At 45.1% G+C, this 24,048-nt stretch overlaps 1 protein-coding gene and 1 pseudogene across 2 annotated transcripts in view; one reads left to right on the top strand and one right to left on the bottom strand.

Annotated features, from left to right (window-relative positions):
• The window catches only part of LOC124965385 (ribosome production factor 2 homolog), a 55,156-nt pseudogene extending 37,674 nt beyond the window's left edge, over positions 1–17,482 (top strand).
• The window catches only part of Zbtb7c (zinc finger and BTB domain containing 7C), a 326,309-nt gene that overhangs the window by 287,178 nt on the left and 15,083 nt on the right, over positions 1–24,048 (bottom strand). The gene's annotated exons all lie outside the window — the stretch shown is intronic.

Here is a 24,048-nt window from a genome sequence, read left to right on the forward strand (position 1 = left end):
TATGCTACATCCATACCAACAATAAAAAGGAACGAACTATTGAAATGTGCTCCCACCTGGATGAATCTGCACAGAATTATGCCAAGAGAAAAAAATCCAATCCCCAAACATTAGTTACTGTATTATTCCCTTTGCATCCCATTCTTGAAGTGACAAAAGTACAGACAAGAATAGCAGAATAATGACTTGCAAGGGTTAAGGAGAAAATGAAGGCGGGGGAAGGAGGTGTAGGTACAGAAGGATAGTAGGAAGAAGTCCTCATAGTGACGGAAATCCTCTGTATCTTGACTACATCAGCGTTGATACACACAGTCCCCAAACTCATGATCATCCAACTCACAATTTTTCAACTTCATGATGGAGCGAAAGTGGCACATGTTCAGGAGAAACTGAAGCTCGAATTTTGAATTCCTGTGTTTTCCTGAGCTAGCAATATGCCACACAACACTCTCCTGAGACACTGGGCAATGAGACAGCTCCCAGTCGACCCCACGATCACAAGTGGGAACATCCGACACCACAGTGTATTGTGTTACCAACCCAAGGTATCTTCTAGGTTATGTGTTTAAATGCACCGTCAACTACAATATTTCCGACTTATGGTGGGTTTGTTGCTGTTAATCCCATCATCAGCCTGTATCCAGATAGTGACACTGAGCTGTAGGTTTATAAGATATTGCCTTTGGGGGAAAACTAGGTGAAGGGGATAAAGGATCCCTCTATATTGTTTTTCACAATTGCCTAAAAATCTGTGGTCATCTTAAAGTAAAGGGGTTAATTAAGAGAAAGTACAGAATCCCTCTGAGAAGTGTTGATCAAGATAACAGTGCCAACACACACACACACACACACACACACACACACACAGCAACACCTGGCATGTAGGCACCATTTAAGTTTGTACTGATGTTTACGCCTGATGTGATTTTTTTGCCTCTGCCAGGAGAGGCCTCATCCAGCTCCTGTGAAGTCAGAGGGAAACCTCTGACGCTTTTCCTTTGGCCTCTTGAGACTCTTCCAAGGCTTGGCTCAGGAAAAAGGATTACATTTTTAATAGAAATCCAGAACCCACCAGGAAGGGAAGAGCAGGTGAGTGGCAGCAGGTGAGTGGCAGCAGGTGATCCATGCTACACCAGAGGGAGGCCATGAAGCCCCTGCACTTAAATGGAAAGGGGGTCTGTATGTGGCACATGGAACTGTGCATGTCAAATGGTTTTCTGGAGTCGTGGTCCGTGGTTTTCACCCTTTTCTCAAAGAAGTTCATTTCCAGCAGAAGAGGAGGAAGCCCACACCAAGTACCCACAACCCATGGTGTCTGCAGCCCCAGGAACAACTGATGAGCTCGTCAGGCTGCAGTCCACCTTCAAGAAATTCCCCAGAAGCCTCTAGGTATTTCATCCCTAGTTGGAAAAGCACTGTTATTTTTGTTTGTTTGTTTGTTCTTCTTTTTAGTTCTACATGACAGTGGAATGTATTTTGACATATCACACATATATGGAGTATAACTTCCCATTCTTGTGTGTATTCATGATGTGGAGTTATGCTGGTTATGTAATCATATATGAACAGAGGAAAGTTATGTCTGATTCATTCTACTGTCTTCCCCATTTCCATTCCCCCTTCCTTCCCCCATTCCTCCTGTTCAATCCAGTAAACCTCCACCACTCCTACCCAACACCACCCCACCTATTGTGAGTCAGCATCCACATATCAGAAAGAACATTTGGCCTTTGATTTGGGGGGATTAGCTTATTTCACTTAGCATGATAACCTCCAGTTCCATCCATTTACAGGCAAATGCCATAATTTCATTTTTCTTTATAGCTGAGTAATATTTCATTGTGTACATGTACCACATTTTATTTATCCATTCATCTATTGAAGGGCACCTAGGTTGGTTCCATAGTTACTGTGAATTGAGCTGCTCTGAACATTAACGTGATTGCATTACTATAGTATGTTGATTTTAAGTCCTTTAGGAGGAATGGGATAGCTGGGTCAAATAATGTTTCCATTCCAAGTTTTCTGAGGAATCTCCATACTGCTTTCCAGAGCAGTTGCACCAATTTGTGGTCCCACCAGCAATGTATGAGTGATTTTTCTGCCCACATCCTCGCCAACATTTATTGTTACTTGTATTCTTGATAATTTCCATTCTGACTGGAATGAGATAAAATCTCAGTGTAGTTTTATTTTACATTTCTCTAATTGCTAGAGATGTTGAACATTTTTTCATGTATTTGTTGACCCTTCGTATTTCTTCTTCTGTGAAGTGTCCATTCAGTTCATTTATTGACGGGGTTATTTGTTTTCCTGGTGTTAAGTTGGAAGAGCACTGCTCAACCAACTGGATGCTAAGCCTGTCTGTCTCCATTCTGTGCAAGTGGCAGTGTCAAGTCTGAAGACCATCTTACTGAAGAACCTGTTCACGTAACTCCTGACTTACAGAAAGGGAAGCCCAGGCCCACAGACGGAAGATGACTTTCTGAGACAGTCCCAAAATATAAATTAGATCTCAGGTCTCCTCCCAGCGGCTAGCTTTGTGACCCTCATCCCTTAGTTTGGCTTCAGAGCCTGACAGAGGGCAGGGCCACCAGAAGGGCAAGCTGGACAGGAGGACTTCCCTCCCCACGGTGTTATCAGTGGACGGCGGCAGTGGAAGCAAAGCTAGGCCCAGGGTTAAGATGAGCACAGACAGGCAGCGGTTGATGAGCAAGAACCTCCTCTGCAGATGCCTGACAGTCCTGATGGGCAGCTTTGGCTACTCCTAAGACACAGATAGGTGACAAGGACTGTAGGAACACTAGAGAGATTTTACTGCCTTGGGAGACAGGCCATTGAATGCCACTGTTGCTGGGGACATTTCCATCCGGTCCTTCTTTCACTGATCCCCTTCATTCTCGCGGCTACCGATGGCCTACTAAGTGCTAAGATCACAGGGTTCCTGAGACATGGTCAGTCCAGCCCAGGCTCACTGGGCCCCTGACTGCCCACTGGATGCCCTTCATCACCGCTGTCTTTCAGGGTCGCTCCCCTCCCTTGATGCATCACCATCAGCTGCTTGTGGTCTGGAGAGAATCTGGAGCAGGAGGCGTGCTCCCACGGGCAGCCGGAAGAGCCTCTGCCTGGCCTCTCTGCCTCCACTCTTGAAGCCCTTTAATCTCCTCATCAGTCACTGCCAAAGCGAACCTCTGAAATCCCATCAGACCACATTATTTTTCTGATTCACATCCTTCCTGGCAGTAACAGTCGACTAGAGCTCTCCAAACACGCACGTGTCCCCTGCTCCTGACATTTCCCAGCCTCCTTTGCAGTCAGCCATATGACTGGCTCTCAGTGGAACTATGTCACTTCTAGGCTGAGGGAGTTAAAAGCTGGTGTTCCTTCTCCATCTTTCTCTTTCTTCCCACTGAGATTGGGAGGTTTCATCAGACTTCACAGGGATAAAAGTAAAGCTTTATTGGGGTTAAGTCATTAAGGTGTTAGGAGCTGCTTATTGGAGAGTTTGCTATGATTGACTGATTGTTCAGTGGCTCCCTATGGCCCTCAGCATGGTCCTGTTCAATGCCTTATGGCCTGGCCCAGCCTCCCTCTCTGACCGGTCTCCTGGCCCTGTCTCTCAGCTCTTCTCTAAATACATTCTGTTGATAACCATCATATCTACAGGTCGTGGAAGGGCCATAGCCCCTCCCCAGACTAAGAGTCCCTCTCCACTTGGGATGTCCTTGTCCTCTCTACTCTCTTCTCTTCTATCCTCTCAGCAAACTGTTCATCATATGATACCTAGCTCAAATGTCCCCAACCTGGCCTCCCTGCACTAGGCAGGGCCTTCCTCCTGACCAGAGGTACCCCTCTATAGTTCCAGGAGCACCCTTGCTCACACTGCATCTTGTCACTGGGACTTCACTCTTCTGTGTCACCCACTGGACTGTGAACTCCACACGAGTAAGGGCAGTGCTTTCCTCTGCCTCCCCAGAACCCTCCTCAGATCTGGTTCCTAGGAGATGTCCTGGGATGTTTAATGACCACACAAATAGAGCCCACTAGAACATCCTCCTGAGGAAAGCCACATCTGCTTGACAGAGAGTAGCAGTCAAGTTGCAGGACTCTCCACAAAAGAGGAGGCTTGGGTGAAGAACTAAACAACCCATCATCACTGGTTTTGGAAATAGCTCTATGTCGGAGCCCACAGGCCAAATCTGTCCATCTTTTTCCCCACCAGCTACATGGTCCTGGGTGAAGCAGTCCCTCCTCCATTATCTCTGGGGTCATCTGCAGTACCAAGTGACATAGTTCTGAGCACTGGCAAGGCACTCTGCCATGCTCTCTGCTCTTCCGTTGCCTCCACTCAGAGTTCTTGGACCCCTTCCTGGGACCCCCACTTGTTTAACTAAAATCTGATAAGGTGCTAACCAACCAAGGACTGGCTTCACTTCCATTCTACCTTAATATGGGACCACTGAAGCCCCAAAGGAAGTGGATCATGGGGGATTTCAGGCACATGACAGGCAGTGGGTAGACATGGGGTCAGGGATAAGGGGCTCCCTGGAGACACACCTTCCCTGCACTGCCCCCATCCCATGGCAGAGGCAGGAGCTCTAGATCGGCTAGGCCCCAGCAGGCAGCAGTGGGGGGGAGGGGGTGCTGCCCTGAAAGAGTTAATATTGGTGGAATATCCCGAGGGGGAGACCCAACTCCTCATTCCTCATTCCATGGTTTCTTTATCTGGTATTTCTGGGCAAGACAATGAGCAGGCAGACTGGAAAGTTACAGGCCAGGGTTGCCAATCCCTGCCAAAAATGCAGCAGAGTGGGCTGGAAGGAAGCTGGAGGGAGACTTGAGCCTCTTTAATTTCCTCCTCTGTTTTGCTCTGTGTGCACTCCCCAGCCCCACACCCCATCTGTTGCTTTTTGCCCTTGTGCTCTTCTTACTCCAAAGGAGCACCCTTTCCATCTCGGGGTGCAGAAGCCCATGGGCAGTCTCTCCTGCCTGCTGTGCAAGCCACCTTTGGTAAGGCTCCAGCCCTACCTTGAGAAGCAGGGGCCACGGCACACCCAAGATCAACCAGGAAACCAATCCCCAGGCCAGGTGGAAAGACAGGGCCAAGAAGGGCGGGTAGGTCTGTGTTTCTCTCCCCTTCCGCTGGAGTCAGGACACAACAGGAAGCAACACTGGACAGATGGTGGGTGGGAGAGAACTTCCAAACTCCCTGCCCTCCCCAAGAGAAGGGGCTCTCAGAATGCTCCGTGACCACTCACAGTGCCCCACCCTTGCCCAGAAGCTTCGAGACCTCAGCTCTCCAGGACCTACCTGTGCAATGTACACATGCAACACATGCAGGTAAGTGCAGAGGAGGGAAAAGAGATCTGAACTGAAAGGGCCAGTCAGTTAACCACATGGAGCCTCACCTCCTCCTCTTCCAGCTGGGGACAACGTGCATAACTCAGGGAGGGTCAAAGCAACACTCCCTCTCCAGGACTTAGATGCAAAAAATTCCTTCCTGGATCCTGGCAACCAGTTGTCATTTAGAATTGAAGGACTAGGAACCAGAAGGCTTGGCTTTGGGTCCTAGTTCCACCCTCAACTAGCTTTGTGAACTTAGGCAAATCCTGCACCCTCTGAGTTTGTCTTTCTGTCTCCCAGTCTTTAGGAACAGAGCTTCTCACACTGCAGGAAGCAGCAGGAGCACCCGGAAGGCTTGAAGAACACAGGTGGCTGGGCCACCCGAGCATCCCAATGTCCGTGAGCCACGGGGGTCTGATGGTGTCCATTCCCAATGAACTCCCAGCAGATGTTGCTGCTGCTGGCCTAGGAGCCATGGGAAGGTGAGGCAGTCGAATAATCTTTCTAGTGCTAACAGCTTAATGAATATTTTAAACCGATCCAATGAAGTTGCTAGTGACTGATAGTTGTTTAATGTGTTCTTCTTGTGGCTATTTGCATTTTAAATAGAAAAATGTATCCTCCTGCTAAGTTGGATAAAAAACAGCTCTAGAGTCTGTGTGAAGAAAACCACTGGGAGGGGAGAGCTTCCTGGGACTCTCCAGCTACCCTAACTCCAGCTGGTGTTACCCAAAAGACAGACCTTAGGAAAACTCTAGCTTCCCACGTGATCACACGCACTTGGTTAATTACTGTTTCAGGCACAATGTCTGAGCTGAGGAAGGCCGTTGGTTGCCTGAAATCAGCCCAAGGCCAGTCCCTATTGCTGGAAGCAGGGCTGTCAGTCAGCTGATGACATTCCAGGTCCCCCTCACTCCAGTCAGGGCCCTGGAGAGCAGCCTCCTGCCCAGGGTGGGAAGCAGAGCCCAAGGCCTGCACCCCGGGGCAGTCACTCAGCAACGTCTGCCGGGTGAGCTGGGAAGCCCCTCTCGGCTTCACTCCCTGCTTTTGTGTCACAGTAAGACCTGTCCAGCCAGGTGGCCAGGCTCTGTAAACGCCGCTGTCATTCTGCTAATGCTCTGGGCTTGCCTCAGGGAAGAGAGCCAGCCTGCTCATCAATTACAGAATAATGACACCCTCCTCCTGGGCCTCCCACCAGTCCCCACTCACCAGGGCCCTCCTGCCTCTGGTGCACAGAAACACGAAGAGGAATATGTCTCCATATTCCTAATCTAATCTCAAACTCAAACATGCAAATAATGTCTTAGGGGAAAGGCCTAGATTGAGAAAAAAAAACAAAAAAAGATTCCCAGAAAGCATCCAGGGGCTGAGATCAAGCCTTCGGGGACCCAGCCTACGACCTACCTCGCCCTATATGCAGGTCACAGATAGTGGAGGAGGGGCTGCCTTGGGCAAGCCCATTGCACCAGAGCATCCCACAGAGCCCTGGGTTTTGCTGTCATATTAAGAATCTTTAACAACAGTTAAACCCGAACCCAACCCAATCAGGACAGATGCTGATTAAACATGGCTGGTTAGACACATGCATCTACTTTTACCTCCTCCCCAAACCCTACTAGACTGACAGTTCCAAAAAAAAATTAAGTACAAATACACATGAATGAGAAGAACTGGACAGGAGACAAAAGCAACACAATTTTGGAAGCTAGATATCAGATGGACAAGTGGTAAATTGTTCAGGAATTCCAAAAAGCTGAATTCAAAGTCAGCAGTTGGGGAAGCTGAGAATCAATCCAATTTACACTGCAAAACTCTCTTCCCAGTTCAGAAACTGGTGGTACCAATTCCTCTAGCAAGCAAGAGTGGAGAGGAAGGAGGTAAAATAAGGCAAATTGATTGGTACTCTGTTTAGGAAGCTGTAACAGCCTCAGGTTCTTTCCCTGATCAGTGTTTGTCCCTTGCCCAATCTGGCAAAAGACAGAGGGTTATTCTTTGAAAAGGATAAATAAAGGCTTTATGGACCAAGAGACAACAGGCAGAGTTGAGGACAGACCTACCATGATGCAAGACAGGAGGACTCGAGAGCATTATTTGCATCTGGCTCCAGTCCTCATTCCCTGGACTTACAGAGCACCAACTCCCAGCGTCTCGCCTTCAGGTGGGAGGTGGGTGAACCCTCTCTGGGGACACTCCCAAATAAGAAGACTTTAGATGCTGACATAGAAGATTCCACAAGAAAAAAAAAAAAAAAAAAAAAGGCCAAGAGATCATTCTGCAGTGAAGCCCCAAGTCATCAAACCCCATTACACTCAGGGATTCCTAAATATGTGCAGATAAACAGGAATAACCAGACAACAGAAGAGAACATCAAAGTTGAACAACAGAGACCAAAACAAACCCCTTAGAAGAAAAAGATTATACAGAGATTATGCAAGGAAAAGAAAACTCGAAAGAAATGTATCACTAATTTTTTTTTCAGAGAGATAATATACAATCATCAAACAAGAACCAGAAAAACAAATCCTGTATAAGAAATATTCGAAGAGAACAAACAGGATTCTTGTAAATTAAAATTTATGATAATGAAGCCTTTGATAGTGGACTGGAAGTTAAAGTTGAAGAAATCTTCCAAAAAGATGGAAAAGAGGAGGGAAAAGTCAATAAAACTACAGAACTAGCTCAGAAGGTCTACTGCTGTTCAAATGAGAGTCTCAGAGAGAGGGGACAGGAAAAATAAATAAATAACAAGAGAAAGAAACCATCTCCAAAATCAGGGAAATTTCCTAGAACTGAAAGACTACAGTTTATAGGTTGAAAATATCTGCTGGCTGGGACCTTAGCAAATTCTAAGCCTAGCTGGGCTAGGGGTGAAGCCCCCAATGGTAGAGCACATGTTTAGCATGCATGAGGCCCTGGGTTCAATCCCCAGCACTGAAAAAAAGAAAAAAAAAAAACCAGATAAGCAAAATCATAATGAAAATAGATCCAGTGTGAGGTGAAAACATACCATGCTCATGGATTGGAAGACTCGGGATTAAAGATATCAGTTCTTTCTGACTTCATCTATAGATTCAACACACTTCCAACCAAAACCTCAGAAAGGTGTTTTGAATACATTGGCAAATTAATTCTAAAGTTTACATAGAAAAGCAAAAGACCTAGACTAGTCAATACAATACTGAAAAAGAACAAAGTTAAAGGACTCGCATTATCTAACTTCCAGACTGCCTATAAAGTTATCATATTCAAGACAAGATGGTATTAGCAAAAGCTCAGACACTGAGCCAATGTAACAGATTACAGAGCCAGAAACAGGCCCACATGAAGGTCACCAACTCATCTTTGTCAGAGCAAAGATAATTTAATGAAAAAAGGATAGTCTTGTTAACAAATGGTGCTGGAACCACTGAGCTCCTATCTATTTATATGCACCTACTTACCTATCTACCTATCTATCTATAAATGCCCCTAGACATATACTTTACACCTTACATAAAAAGAAAAATTAATCTAGGGCCTTAAATGAAAATGAAAAATTATAAAACTTTTTGAGGTAAGCAATATAGAAAATCTCTATAACTTGGGTTTGGTGGTGAGTTTTTAAATATACCAAGAGTGTTGAAAAAGCACAGGTGTTTAAATGAAAAATAAGTTGGATTTTATTACAACTAAAGACTTCTGATCCATGAATGACACTGTCAAGAGAAGGAAAAAAACAAGACCAAACTGGAAGAAAAGGTATGTAAAACATTTATCAAAGAAAGAATGTGTATGCAAAGTATGCAAACAACACTTAAAACTCAACACTGAGAAAACAAACAACCCCATTAGGAAATGAGCTGAATGCCAAAAAGATATACAGATGGCAAAAAAGTATAAAAAGATATTCAGCATAATTTATTATTAGAAAACTTCAAATTTAAACAACAATGAACTATAACTACATACCTGTTACCTAAATCCCCAAACTAACAATACCAACTACTGTCAAGGATGTGGCACAAGGAGAACTCTTAGTCATTGCTAGTAAGGGTAAAAAATAGTACAGAAACTCTGGAAGCCAATTTAGCAAAATTTTAAAATAAAACTAAACATAATCTTATCATATGATCAAACAGTCATGCTCCTAGGTATGTTCCAACTGACATGAAAACTTATGCCCATATAAAACCCTGTATGTGAATGCTGATAGCAGCTTTAGTCATAAAATTTCCAAAAATTGGAAACAACCAAGTCATTCTTCAGTAACTGACTGGAAACAAAAACTGTAGTATATCTGTACAGTGACAAAAAAAGAAATGATCTACCAAACCACAAGAAGATAGGGATGAACCTTACATGTACATTGCAAAATGAATGACATCTATTTTGAAAAGGCTGTATACTGAATAATTCTGATTATATTATATTCTGCAAAAGACAAAGTGATAGAAACTTACAAACCATTGGTTACCAAGGGTTCAGAAGAAGGGAGAAGATAGAATAAGTAGAGGGATGTTTTGGGTGATGAAACTATTCTGTAGGCTATTGTAATGGTAAGTATAAAACCCTAGCATGTATCAAAACCCAGAGAGTTTTATAGCACAGAATAAACCTTAATGTATGAAAATATTTTAAAAAATCATTTAGAAGGTGGAGGAATCCCAGGATGAAACATTGAAAGTGACCCAAAAATGTATTACAAATATACAAAACAAGCTCCCTGGAGAGACTGAGAATACAGTATTGACCTTAACAGCTTTGGAAAGAGTGGAGTGTGTAAGACTAAAGGCAAGAGGAACTGTACATAGCACTCCACTCTGGTTGATAAAGCTGATCTCCATGAGGACATAGGCTAACAATTCCCAAACGACTACACATTTACTGGAGCTGAATATTACATAACTGGACAGCAGATGGTGGGAGACAGGTTTCTTACAGTGTGAATTTTAGAAATATTTACAGATATGTGTATACACAAGAGTTAGTACACACACCACACACACACACACACACACACACACACACACACACATGCATATATATATCCTCATCCTACAATCTAGAAGAATCTGGAAGCAATGGCACATCAGTAGCAACAAGCACCCACAATGGCCCCCCCACAAATCCTTTTAGCATCATTCTCTAATAAAAGGAATGAGGACTCCTTGAAGAAATGGCTGACTTCAGGACCAGGGCAGAAAATATATAAGCTGAGCCTGGAGCATCAGTACTGCCAGAAAATTTTAAAAAGGATACTCTGCCATACCAGTGTTGAGAGTATGCCAAGGGGATATAGGAGCCAACTGAAAAGAGCTACCAGTAGCTACAGGTAGGGCAACTTAATAATGAAGTAAATAACAATAATATTGGAGTATAATCCAAAGCATACAGTGAATATTCATGAGTCTGCAGCAAAATAAATAAGTAACCAAATGAATAAAACAAATAATAAAGAATAGATAAATCTCCAGTGCAGAAATATTGCAAGTAAGTCAGGTCGGTACTCCATCCTCAAGGTTGTAGAGCATAACTCACATTTCTTAAGCGTGAGCTGTGCATGTGACTTTCTTTCAAGGAGAAAATTATGGAAAGGGAGGGGAAAAGAGTAACTGAAAGGTGGAGAAACATGGGGCTGGGGATATAGCTCCATTCCTTCCCATGCACAAGGCCCTGGGTTCAATTCCCAGCAAGACCACCAAAAAAAAAAAAAGAAGAAACATGGCAAACACGATCTCAAGTCAGGTGGCCAAGGTGAAGTGTGCAATGACAAACACAGCGGCAGTGACAGAATATAACCTTGATGGAGGTAATGATCACCTGGCACTTTACCCCATGATCACCTTCCCCCAAATGCATTCCCCCAGTTAGTGAGAAAAACACTAAATATATCGCAGTTGAGCAACATTCTACAAAATACTTGACCAGTACTCCTCAAAACTGCCCAAAACAAGGGAAGTCTGAAAAACTGTCAGAACCAAGAGGAGTCTAGGGAGACCTTATGACAGAAGGTCAGTGGTCTCCTGGATGGGATCCTGAATCAGGAAAGAAAAGCAGGGGAAAACTAAATCTGAGTAACAAGTTCAATTTAGTTAATGATAATATGCCAATATTGGGTCATTTATGTTGAAGATGCATCAGACTGATGTAAGATGTTAATAATAGGAACAAGCAGATATGGAATAGAATTCTGTATAATCCTCACAATAATTCTGCAAGTTGTAACTGTTCAAAAATAGTCTATGTTTTTTTAAAAAAATTCTTTCTGGTAGCAAAAACTGGTATGGACAGAGGATCAAGTATTGGAAGAGTTTCAGACTTCTCAATAGTAGTTAAACCTAAAAGACAATAGTAAAATGTCTTTAAAATTATGATCTTCATACTAGAATTCTATATCCAGCCAAACTAGCAAATATGATGGTAGAATAAGGATACTTGTGGACATTCGAAGTTTCAAATAGTTTATGTCTGATTGACCCCTTCTTAGAATTACCCCTTCTTGGAAAGCTCCTGGAGGATATGCTCCAGCAATACCTGGGAACAACGCCCCGCCTCTGCTTTAAAAAAAAAGAATAAGAGAAGAGCAGCAGGGGCTGGGGAAATAGCTCAGTTGGTAAAGTGCTTGCCTTGCAAGCACAAGGCCATGGGTTCGATTCCCAACACCACACACACACACACACACACACACACACAAAAAAAAAAAAAAAAAAAAAAAAAAAAAAAAAAAAAAACGTGGAACGAGAAGCAGCAGAAGCAGCCGGTGCTGCCTTGGGATGTAGAAAATAGAAAATTCAACACAGGAGAGAGTCAAATAATCCCAAATGATGATGGAAGATGATCCCAAGATGGCAGATTTGCACCAGGTGTAGAGGTCAAGTGGTCCAGACTAGAGCTCATCAGAGACACAGAGAGACTTCTCCAAGAAATATGAACATCTCCAGAAGACATTTAGACAGCAGGTAGAGCCTTGGGGGATTGGATTAGTAGCTGTGGAATCATAAACAAAAATAATGCAATTCTAGGAAAAACAGTAATTCAAGAAAGGAACAGCACCATAGACACACTCATGTGAGAAGAACAAGTACAAAGTGATAACGAGGTAAACATCCAATATTTATCCCACCAAAATTATGAGATGAATATGCTGGGAGGATGGGGGCGGGAGGTAAGTGTCAATCAATTTTTGCTAAGTTATACTGCAGTAACAAAAAGGCCCAAAGGCTTATAAGAACAAAAGCTGTTTTTCACTCATTGACAAGGAAGCACAGCTGTGGGCCAGCTGTGGTTGCACTGCATGTCTTGTTCCTTCTAGGATCTAGGCTGAAGGATCAGCCCTTCTTTTGGAACATCTCCATTTTTTCAGAAGAGGAAGAGCACCTCGGCCAGGCCACACAATGGCTCTTAAACTTCTGATCAGAAATGGTAAACGTCACTCACTCACTCACATGCCGCTGACCAAGCTAATCACACAATCACGTGTAATGGCAATTCCTCCCGTGAGCATGCTGTCACATGGCAACGGAAAGAGGTGTACGTGCATTCACAGGCAGGCGTGGATCAACAGGAACCAGAATCCAGTCGACGATCGGCTATGGAAGGCAGTGTGAGGGGAAGGGAGGATACAAGGAAAGAATTCAATTTTCACTTCCACGAGTGGGAAACCAACAGATCATGCCTAACACTGAAAAATCAAGAAGCAGTCATTTGGGTTTGTTATTTAGAAATATGGACATAAGGATCAAAATTCAGGGGCAAGAATGGAAGGCGGTTCCTTCTGAAGAGGTAAATGCAGGGGTCAGAGGATTATTTTTCATAAGTTGGTAAACCATTTGCTAAAACTTATTAAAAGATAACAAGTAGTGACAGAGGGACCAAGCTGCTCTTACTGCCTAACTTCACTGTGCCATGGTTACTTTTCACTGCTTTTGATAGTGAGAATCTCTTTAAAACAAAGAAAGCAAAACCATTGACAGCTATTATTATAACAACACCCCTTCCAAACCCATCCCCTAGTTCCACATCCTCAGTAATGACACTTCTTCCTATAGAAGAAAAACCTAATTTTTCCTTACTCTCTTTTAGTCAATTTCAAATAATCCAAGCCACAAAGAAAAAGAATGAGTAATGCAGAATCTGATAACAATATAATTCAAAAGCCACATGATTGACTTCAGAGGCATCAATGTTATTGCTATGGAGGAGATTTTCTCACCAAGTACAATAACTCCAGTTAACATTTAAATTCTCTCCCCATGCACAGATTAGATTAGGACAAGCAATGCTAGAAGCCCTCCAAAGAAGGAAGTAAAAACTTACCTAAAATTTAAAGTTAAGGAATAAAGAACAGGGAAGTTCAAATTCACCAAGTAAAAATTTACCTAAAATGATACAACATAAACAAAAGGTCAAGAGTTCACTCTGATTTTTTCCCTCTACATTCTCAAGGTGCACCTGGCACCTTGAAGGATGTGAAAGTAGGAGAAAGTGAACATTTTGACCATTGTCTAACAGAAAACGCAATTTGCTCCAGTATTTTCTTCTTAACTTAGCCAGGCCACCCATGAACTTCACTGACAGGCATTCTGCCACTACTGATTTCCAAAACCTAAGCAAACTGGAGGCAACAGCATCTTAGTCTCTGACAACCAGGAGTCAAATCATCAGACGGTCAACCCTCCACTGGCCAGGCTCAAGTCAACATAGAAGTCCCCTTCGCTCATATCCCCTTATAGAATCCTCCAAAACAAAACCGTCAGATCGTTTGATTGCGATCTTTTTCAAACTGATGGGGCTAAAGATCAGGAGAAGCTGGGTGTCGTGGTGCATGCCTGAAATCCCAGTGGCTTGGAAGGCTGAGGCAGGAGGATCACAAGTTCAAGGCCAGCTTCAGCAATTTCATGAGACTCTAAGTAACTTAGCAAGACCCTGTCTCAAAATAAAAAAAATATAAAAAGGGCTGGGGTTGTGTCTCAGTGGTTAAGCACCCCTGGGTTCAATCCCCAGTACCAAAAAAAAGACTAGGAGAATACATTGACTTCATTTCTTTTTATAGTTTTAGATGTTTGGATTTTCTATATAAAGTAGAGGGGAGATAGAACGTGTAAGAATTTAGAATTTAGAATTTAGAAGTGTAGATGTTTGAAAGGTAATTTGGAGTGGGCTGGGGATGTGACTCAGTGGTACAGCACTTGCCTAGCGTGCTTGAGGTCCTGGGTTCCACCCCAGCACTACAAAATCATCATCATTATCATCATCATCATCATCCTGGAGGCTGAATAATTTTAGGGGTGAGAAGCAGTGGGAGGGAGGGACCCTACCTGTATTAGTAGTCCTTTGTTCTTACAGTGCTTTACATCACAAGATCCCCAATTAGAGCAAAAAAAAGGAGCCAATGGGATGAAGTCAAAAGATACTTTGGTGGAGGAGACAAGACTGGGGAATGTTTCAATGAGGAGGTGAAGGGAGGAAGGATAGACATTAGGAAAAAAAACTTGAGTAAGGGTTAGTTTGGGGACTGTCCCCATCCCAAAACAAGCTCCACCCCAGCCTGGGCAGGGCACCATGGTCACTCCGAGGGAGCGGGCCAGGCGAGCCCAGCACGGTCTTACTACAAATCGGCCTGCACTAGGACCAGCCTGGTAGCCCCTGCAACTCCCACCACACTGGAAACTGGAAAACAGGGGACATGACTGACCAGGTGACAGACAGGCAGGAAGAGGATCATTTCTGACCAGGCAGTGTTCCCCAGCCCGCTGTCACTACCCCGCACAACCGAAGTCGTTGGAGATGGTTAGAATGCTGAGACAGACTGGAAGAGATGTCCCAGGAGGCAAGGCTGGGTACGAGTCTCTGGCCTGGTACGAGGTGTGCCTTACGTCAGAGCGTCATACTAACATGTACCCACATCCTTCACTGAAATGACAAACTTGGAGCTGACGTGAGTCACAGGGAGCCTGATATTACTTTGTTGGGACTTAGCTTGGTGTTTACTACTTTCTGGTTTGAACACCTCTTTTTAAACTGAAGTCAATATTTTTCTTTTGGGGTCTCAAGGGTTCTGTAGATCAATGAAGGTCCTAGCAGTACCTGCACCAGCCTGTGGTGTGTGGCTATCAGGAAGCCAGTGGTGACCTCTGTTGAAGCTGATTGGGTCACTGGATTCAAACACCACGATAAGGAGCTGCAGTCAGGGTTTCAGATCCCAGCCTGGTCCGCCGATTTTGCATAGCTCAGCAATTATAGATCCCATTTTGGGATGCGGACAGAGACAGGGGGATGGCACCATACAATGTCTACCTGCTTATGCTCGCGAGTCGCTGATAACGTGCCCTGTGCAAGGGCAGGCCTTCCCAGAAGGCACCAACCATCAGGAGGGGGAGGCAATCGGGCAGGGACAGACGTGAACAGAGAAGTAAGTGAAGCACACAAAAAGTCCCTTTGACCTCTTCCAGCTAGCAGTTCAGAAACACACAGGAAACCCTCGATATTTGCAGAGTTGTGATTTGTGGTTTCAAACATGCACAGCGCTGCTGGCTGCTGGCTCCCTACTCCTCGCCAACCCGCATGGTGATCCTGCAGGCAGCCAGTGTGGCAGACTCACTCCTGGGTACCCTCAGAGCTCTTCTCAGAGTGGCCTTTTCAGCTGGCCTGATTCCCCACAGACCCTCAGCTGTACTCTTTAACCCCTTATGGGGTAGTCACAGATGTCGGAACTAACCCTAACCCCACACCACCCCCACCTGCAATCAGGAAGTGCTGTCTACCAACGAGGGGCTACACACCTGCTGAACACACTGAAGGCCACGCTCTGATCAGGTAGGCTTCCCCATCCACCCCACAGAATATCAGTGCTGTTGTGCTGGCCTCAGGAAAACCTGTCCTTCCTACCACCTTTACCAATTGCCAGAATCTTCCAGGATGAGTGTTAAAAGGTGGAAAGAACAGATGGACGGAAAAGCAGAGGACAAATCCTGAGACTCCACAGGGGAAGAACATCACCAACCCAATCCACTTCCTTCCGCCCATTTGAGAGGCACTTACCCTTGCCAGTGCAGAGGGTGCCTGACAGCTGAGGCCCTGGCACCTGCCAAGAGGGGATGCAAACTCAGCTCTAGAGGCTGGATTCACCTGCAGTGAACATATATACAAAAAACTAATCAGGGCTTCCGTCTGCTGGGGTGCATGCGCCTATCTGGTGTAACCACGTGGTTTCCACCTTTGACCAGTTTGGGGCTGCGGTAGCCACAGACGTCTTGGATTGAGTTGTAAAACCCAAAATGAAAAGGGCCACGAGATTCCTTGAGAAGAGAGAACTGAAGCTCAGTGAAAATATTAAAAATGCCACACTGATTTAAGGGCGAAATGTGAATGCAGCAGTGACACAAGTACTTAAAGATGTGTATGCACTGAAAAACCATGCGGCATTTTAAATAAAAAGAAAAATATTACAAGACCATTTGAGGATCAGACATCACTGGAATTCTTTTCAAAGAAGTCAGATTGCGCTTTATTCATGTTTGGCTCTCATAACAAGACGCGGCCAAATAATCTAGTAATAGGTCGCATGTATGACTACCATGTGCTGGATATGATTGAATTAGGTATTGGGAAGTTTGTGTCTCTCAAAGATATTAAGAATAGTAAATGTCCCGAGGGAACAAAACCCATGTTAATATTTGATGGTGATGCTTTTGATTCAACTGAAGACTATAGAAGACTAAAAAGTCTTCTTATTGACTTTTTCAGAGGGCCTACAGTATCAAATATTCGCCTAGCAGGATTAGAGTACGTTCTGCATTTCACTGCACTGAATGGGAAGATTTACTTTTGAAGCTATAAGTTGCTGTTGAAGAAATCTGGTTGCAGAACACCACGGATTGAATTGGAAGAAATGGGACCTTCACTGGATCTGGTTGTGAGGAGGACACACCTGGCATCAGATGACCTTTATAAGTTATCTATGAAAACGCCAAAAGCCCTCAAGCCAAAGAAGAAAAATATCTCCCATGATACTTTTGGTACAACTTATGGAAGGATTCATATGCAGAAATAAGACCTAAGCAAACTACAAACTAGGAAAATGAAGGGGTTGAAAAAGCGACCTGCAGAAAAGATAACCGAAGATCAGGAGAAAAAATCGAAGAAAATGAAAAGAAATTAGTGGAACTTAGCCAGCCCCTGCAGTTTTATTCTGGTCTCTTAAAGGAGTGGTCAAGCTTCATTTCATTCGGTTTCTTACAAGATTGTATCATAGGACTGAGGATGCAGCTCAGTGGTAGAATACTTGCCTAGCATGCAGAAGGTTCAATTCCTAGCACCACACACACACACACACAAAAGATTTTATCATATATTTTTATAACATAACTTACTATATATTATTATGAACAGTAATATAAAGTAAACCTTTTACTTGTACTGTTAAAAAAAAAAACTAATCAGCTCCTGATGGCTTAGATGTTAGGTGTCCCCCAAAATCTCATGAGTGAGACAATAAAAGAAGGTTTAGAGGTAAAATGATTGGGTTACAAGAGTCTCAACACAGTCAGTGAATTAACCCCCTGATAGGCAGTAACTGGATGGTAACTGGAGGAGGTGGGCCTCTGGGCATGACTTGAGGTTTATATTTTGTCCTTGTTGAGCACAGCGCTCTCTCGCTCTCTCTCTCTCTCTCTCTCTCTCTCTCTCTCTCTCTCTCTCTGCTCCCTGGTCGCCATGTCCCCTAGCTGCTTTCCTCTTCCACACTCTTCCACTATGATGTTCTGCTTCACCTTGAGCGCCAAGGATTGGAACCTGCCTTCCATGGACTGAGAACTCTACAACTGTGAGCCCCCAAATAAACTTCTTTCCTCCTCTACAATTATTCTTGCTGGGTCTTTTGGTCATAGTGACGAAAAAGCTGACTAAAACAGCTATCCTGGAAGGTCCAAGTCACAGAAGGGTATAACTTTGAGAGAGGGATGCTGGATACAGCTGGGGTGCGGATGTGCTGGGAGAATGGAATTGGTAACCCTAATAAATCCAAGGGCTCCATGTCACCTAGTCTCTGCAAGAATGCAGGGTCCAGCAACTAACATGACTATAAGGAAAATTCTTACAGGATTCTTTAGCTTCATCTTAAAGAATGTCATCAGATGCTGTAACCAAGTCGCCCCTGCCTCTCTGGAGCTTCAGATCTTTTTGAATCTCCCAAACCTTTCCAAATGTCCAGCATGCAGCTTCTCCATTCTCTCTCCTTCCTCAGCCCCGAGCCCTGTAGAAGTCATTAGTTCCAGTGGGATGATCCAGAAAGACTTCTCAGAGTAGGAGGCAGGTAGGGTGAACTTTACCAAATGAGTTGGATTTTAATAGAAGTGGAGTAAAGAACATTCCAGATTGAGGGGCTATAATGAGTACACAGGAGCATGAAATGTCACGTCCTGTTCAGGAACAGCACCGTAGCTGGGGTCGGGGTGCACAGATGCAGAGACAGGGAGGCTGCAGAGGTGGTTGGAGGGTTGACATGGAGGTCGGAAGGCTAAGCGCCCTGGATGGGTTTTGGTGGCAAGACGAGTGTGCCAAACAGTATTCCAGGAAGACCCGTGGGTGAAGTGGAGAAGAGGCCAGGGACCAGTCCTCCGCATTCCCCAGCAGCCCGGCTCCATCTTAATAGATGCTCAGAATGAATGGGGCTTTATTTCTAGCAGGCAGTTGAAATGGAGACGACCGGAAAACTCGGTCATCTGAAAGTTAACTCCCTGTCTGGTTTTAGCATCACTCAGGCCAGCTGCCCTCTCCAGCACATCTCTTCCCTCAGCTTCAGGAAGCTGCCCAACACGAGCTTACCTGCACATCTCTTTGCCTCTATCTTCCCTCAAGAAACCAGAGCTGTGATAGGCCACAGAAAGAGGGGCATGGAGAGAGGGCTGGGTCCCTGTGACCTGGGCGCGTGCACACACGCACACATACAGGTTGGCCAGAAATGGCAACCAGTTGAGAATAGAGTATAATAAATAACAAGGTTTGGCCAAAAGCATGGTTGCCACCCTGCACCCTGCTCTGATTGGCTCTGCAGGCTTGATTGACAGAGCCGATTCCCTCCTTCCAATTGAAATCCCAGCCATCTGTCAAAACACCTCAGTTGCCACCCTCTCTACCCCACCCTCTCTGCTGTCCCCCTCCTAAGTATCTTCAGGACCAATTGATTTGCCACTTAATGCCAATGCTGCCTTGTTTTGGGGTTTTTATCATTATTGTTTCAATGAATACTGAAATCATCTCCCCAGTGGGGAATATGTTTTTTGGGGTCAAGAATCGAGCCTGACATTTTCACATGGACTTTCCCACAGCACCCAGCAATGTGCTGGGCATGTTGAAAGGATGGAAGAAACTGTCTCTGAGTCATGAATTGCTTAAAAACTGTTTCTGCCTTCTTCTTTTATACTGGGGAATCCAAGAGAGAAGTTGACTTCTTATTTTAAAAGCAAACTGATTTTAAAAGATCTGATTTTGCTTAAACCGATAAACACTAGTACCATGGAAGTTGGGACTGGAAAAGAGATTTGTGCAACACAGTCCATCTCACACAGAAGCAATTGGGGCCTAACTGACCCGGAACTGGTAGGGATGAAAGGATTCTTTGGAAGAGCACATGGGTACTTACAGGCCATGTTCTCTTACAGAGCTCAAAAGCTGCACTCTCTCCTCTTGTTTACAGGATTAATTTGACCTCCCCCCTCATACCCATGTACACACACACACACAGAGTCCTTATTTGGAGTATATCACTACTTCAGCCCAACAGAGTCATGAGACTCTGAAATAATTGTCCTCCAGTCTGAGTGATGAGGAGGCTTTGGGCTGAGAGTAGCAGGGTAACTTTGCAGTTTCCCAAACCGCATTTTGTCATTTATTCATAGAGTGATGTTTAGAATGATTTAATTCTTTCTGTGTGTGTATGTGTGTGTCTATGTTATGTGTATGTCTGTGTGTATGTGTTTTTCCATGTTGTCTGTGTAGTGTGTATGTCTGTGTGTGTTTTATGTTGTCCGCGTGTCTATGTGCATCTCTGTGTTGTCTGTGTGTCTGTGTGTATGTGCAGGTCTGTATGCATGTGTATGTGGCTCTGTGCTTGTGCGTGCATCTTCCGTGTGTCAGCTGGGCCTGTCTGTGGACCCAGTGAATACCTGAATACCTGCACTGGCCCAGACACAGGGCTGTGGAAGAGCAGGTGGAAACAGTGGCCTCGGAAACAGAAGGAGGTGGATTTAATTCCTGCCTCTGCTCCCTCCCAGATGTGTGACCCAGAGCTGAGCCCTTCATTTTCATGACACTCAGTTTCCTTGCCTTTAAAGGGTTTCTGCAGAGATTAAAATAGGTATAAGCAATTATCCCAGTGCCTGGTGCAGGAAAACATCAGTCAACAGCTGTGACAGGCACAATTTCCGTGGGGTGCTCCCTTGGGTCGGTGCCACCTCACCCTTCATCCAGGCCACCTGAGGCCCTAACCCCTGCCTCCCTGTGACTGAAGAGTCCAGCTGAGGCCATCTTCCTGTTTGGTGAGGCTCTCCCCTGGTTAAGAGATGAAGAATTGAATCGATACGGAAAAGGAGACAACTCAGAGCAAAAGTGATCAACCGTGCTCTGTAATTCTCTGTGGAACTGTGCCTGGCACAGAGGCACTTGCTACATATTTCTGAGTGGATGAATGAATGAACGAACGAACGCTATATCTATCTGCAATTTCTCTAGAGTCCCATCTCCACCTTGGGAGATGCCCTATACTCATTGAGCTGGAATCAGAGGATTTCCCACAGAAAACATATTGCTGATGTTAAATGAAGCTATGGCCACCCATTTGAGGGGAGAGGGCTGGACTGGGAACCCTGGATGAAGGAGTCTGATGAGTCGTCCAAGCTCTTTTCTCTTTTACTTAAAATCAATAATTATTTTTGTCTAACTACAAATGTAATATATGTTCACATTAGGAGAAAAGTATGTCCAGATGGGTTAAACAAAAAAAAATTAATTCCAATATTACTGTAATATACATTGTGTTTTCATACATAGGTATGTGTTTATAAAAATGGATTCATTTTTAAAATGTGTCCTTTTTGCTTAGTCATTCACATTGATCATCTTTGCAGAATATTCCACGTCTCCACAGAATTGATTTCCTTAGTCAAGAAAAGATCTTCATTTTTCAAATCAGCTTTTTAAACACACATAACAAAAGCAAGACATAGTCATAAATTCAAACAGTATCAAAGAGGGTAAATAAAGTGTACAGGAAAAGCCCTACTCTCATGCCCAGTTGGTCCCAAGAGGCAATAACAACACTGAAAAGCCCAATTTGGGGGATTGTTTAAGAATTGCGACCATAACACAGGACTCACCCACGTGGGTGCTTTCAATGGCGTCCGGTGGCATACAAGTCCCCACCTGCCAGGCCTGCCCTCTCTGCGCCCCACGTCCCCACTGGTCATAGGGATGCTGTACTCTACTATCATAGCAGACCCTTCCCGTACCCACCTCCAAAAGAGGCAGCTTCTTCCTCCCTCCAGAGCCCATGCCTGCCGGTGGGGAAACCCAGGCACTAGAGGCAGCTGACAGCAACAAGCGAGAAAGAGCCACCTCGGCTCTGGCATTCTCTCCCAGCCCCGGGCCTTTGCACTTGACCATGAACCCTATCTCCGACCCTTGCTAGGGCCTCTCACGTGGGCCTTCATGTGCTGCAGGGCAAAACACATGACGGCACAAAGCCTGGACAAGAAAGCTGCTGAGCCACAGCAGACACAGGAGCTCCAACCCTTTCTCTGCTAATATTGAAAACCCTAGTTTCCCTTTACACCCATTACATAAAGTGAGTGGACAGGAGCCTCAGATCCCTTTTTGCTTAGTTCCAGAGAAGCAAAGCTATGGCCTCTGGGTGGCCACCACCAGGTGAGAGCAGCACCCCCAGAACAGAGCCGGCCAGTGAAGGGACACCCTCTCAGTACTGCCCCGGGGCAGTAGCTCCGAGCTGGATGCTGCCCACATGGTGTTTCCCAGTCTCCGTTCCTCTCAAGAACCCCCTGCAGTGGGAACTACTACCCTAACAAGAAAAATGGGGCCTGGGAATCTGAAGGAACCCTGGCTGGTCAGTGGCGCAGTCAGGACATAAAGCCCAGGGGATCTGACTCTCAGAATCTCCTTTGTCCTCTAAGTGTGGTTCCTTGGATTTTTGCTATGCAAGTCAGTCAAACACATTTTGTATCAAATAACAGAACTATTAAATGGCCCAGGCCTGACTTAATGAATTAACATGTTCACAGTAATAATACCGAAGCAGTACTTGCTCCTCCGCCGTTATCAGTCACTGCTTCACGTAAGCTCCTTTCTACAGCAGAGATTCTCAAACCAGAGGGTTCATGGGACCCTCCAAGAAGTCATGTTCTACTACAGATCTCCAGGCGCACCCTGAGAGTTTCTGATCCAGGTGGTTTGGGCAGGGTGGGGCCCAATCACGGGCATCTCTCCTAAGTCCCAGGAGACCCTGAGGTTGCTGGTCTAGGGTGGGCCCTGCTGAGAAAGCCACTGCTGTAAAACTCTCCGGCTGCCTGGCTCCCCCGCCTGGAGAGGCGCCAGCAGGGTGCGGAGTGTGTAGCCATCTCCTTTCAGCACTAAACCCTCCCAGCCTGCCAATGGCCTGGCTGTAAGGCCTTGGTGTTCCTCTGCTCTGGGTCTGCCGGCTACCTCTTTCTCCCCTCTGTGGCTCTCAGCTCAAGGGAGAGCTTGGCTTTCTGCCCCATTAGTTGGCTTTCTGCTCCACACCAGCTGGCAGAGGCTGAAAGGAAAGGACGTCTAAGCAGGCATCCCAGCGGGATGAATTCCCTGTGATGGTCCTTGGAACCAGAGGGCAAGCCTGTCCCCCTTTCAAAGCATGAGATCTTCCCTTCCCACCACACGTCAATGTCTAATAAATACTTGCATCTACATACAATGGGTTTCTTTACTAACTTTTTAAAAATTTTTTGAATTCTTAAAAATGAAATGCCCTTTTTTCCCTAAAATATGGTCTTTTACAGAACTTTTTTTCAAAACGACACACAGGCACACCCCCATAGAATGCAAAACAGGATTTAAAACAGTGGTTTCTGAACAGTAGTCCAGGTGCCCGCTATGGCTGAATTTCTCTGCGTGGCCTAATTCCTTGCTTGGAGTTACCAGGTATTAATCAAAGGATTGCTACTTTGGGAATGAAGGCCTAAGTTAGGAGGTCTTCCACTTGAACTCTACTTCTTTCAGGGCTGCAAAATGAGAAAAACGGCTAAAACCAGTCCACAATAGCCCAGCGTCTTCACTGAGAGGGCTTTAAGGAGCAAAGATGGCTCTGGAGCTGAACCAGGACGCCGGCACACCAGAAACCTGTGCAGGAGGTGAATAGGTCTTGGTGACCTCCACGCTGCCTTTCTGCTGTCCTCCTCTCATGCCTGCATCAGGTCATCCCAGCAGGGCAATGCCACGAGAAGGCCATTCCACCAGCCTGGAAAGTCGGGGGACCAAGGACGGGTCTCCACTCACCTGCTGAGCAGTGAGTGTGCTCCTGGTCACTCACCTCGCTCCAGGGATAATACTTGGTTCTGTGGATACAGGGGGAACTGGCCTGGGACGTGAAAGAAATCACTTCAGTAAAATCTGTGAGAACCAGAAAGAGCTGGGTTCACACATGCCAATGAATATGCTTCTGACGTGACAATGCCTTGGCAT

This window comes from Sciurus carolinensis, chromosome 15 (assembly GCF_902686445.1).
Source record: "Sciurus carolinensis chromosome 15, mSciCar1.2, whole genome shotgun sequence".
Lineage (NCBI taxonomy): Eukaryota > Metazoa > Chordata > Mammalia > Rodentia > Sciuridae > Sciurus > Sciurus carolinensis.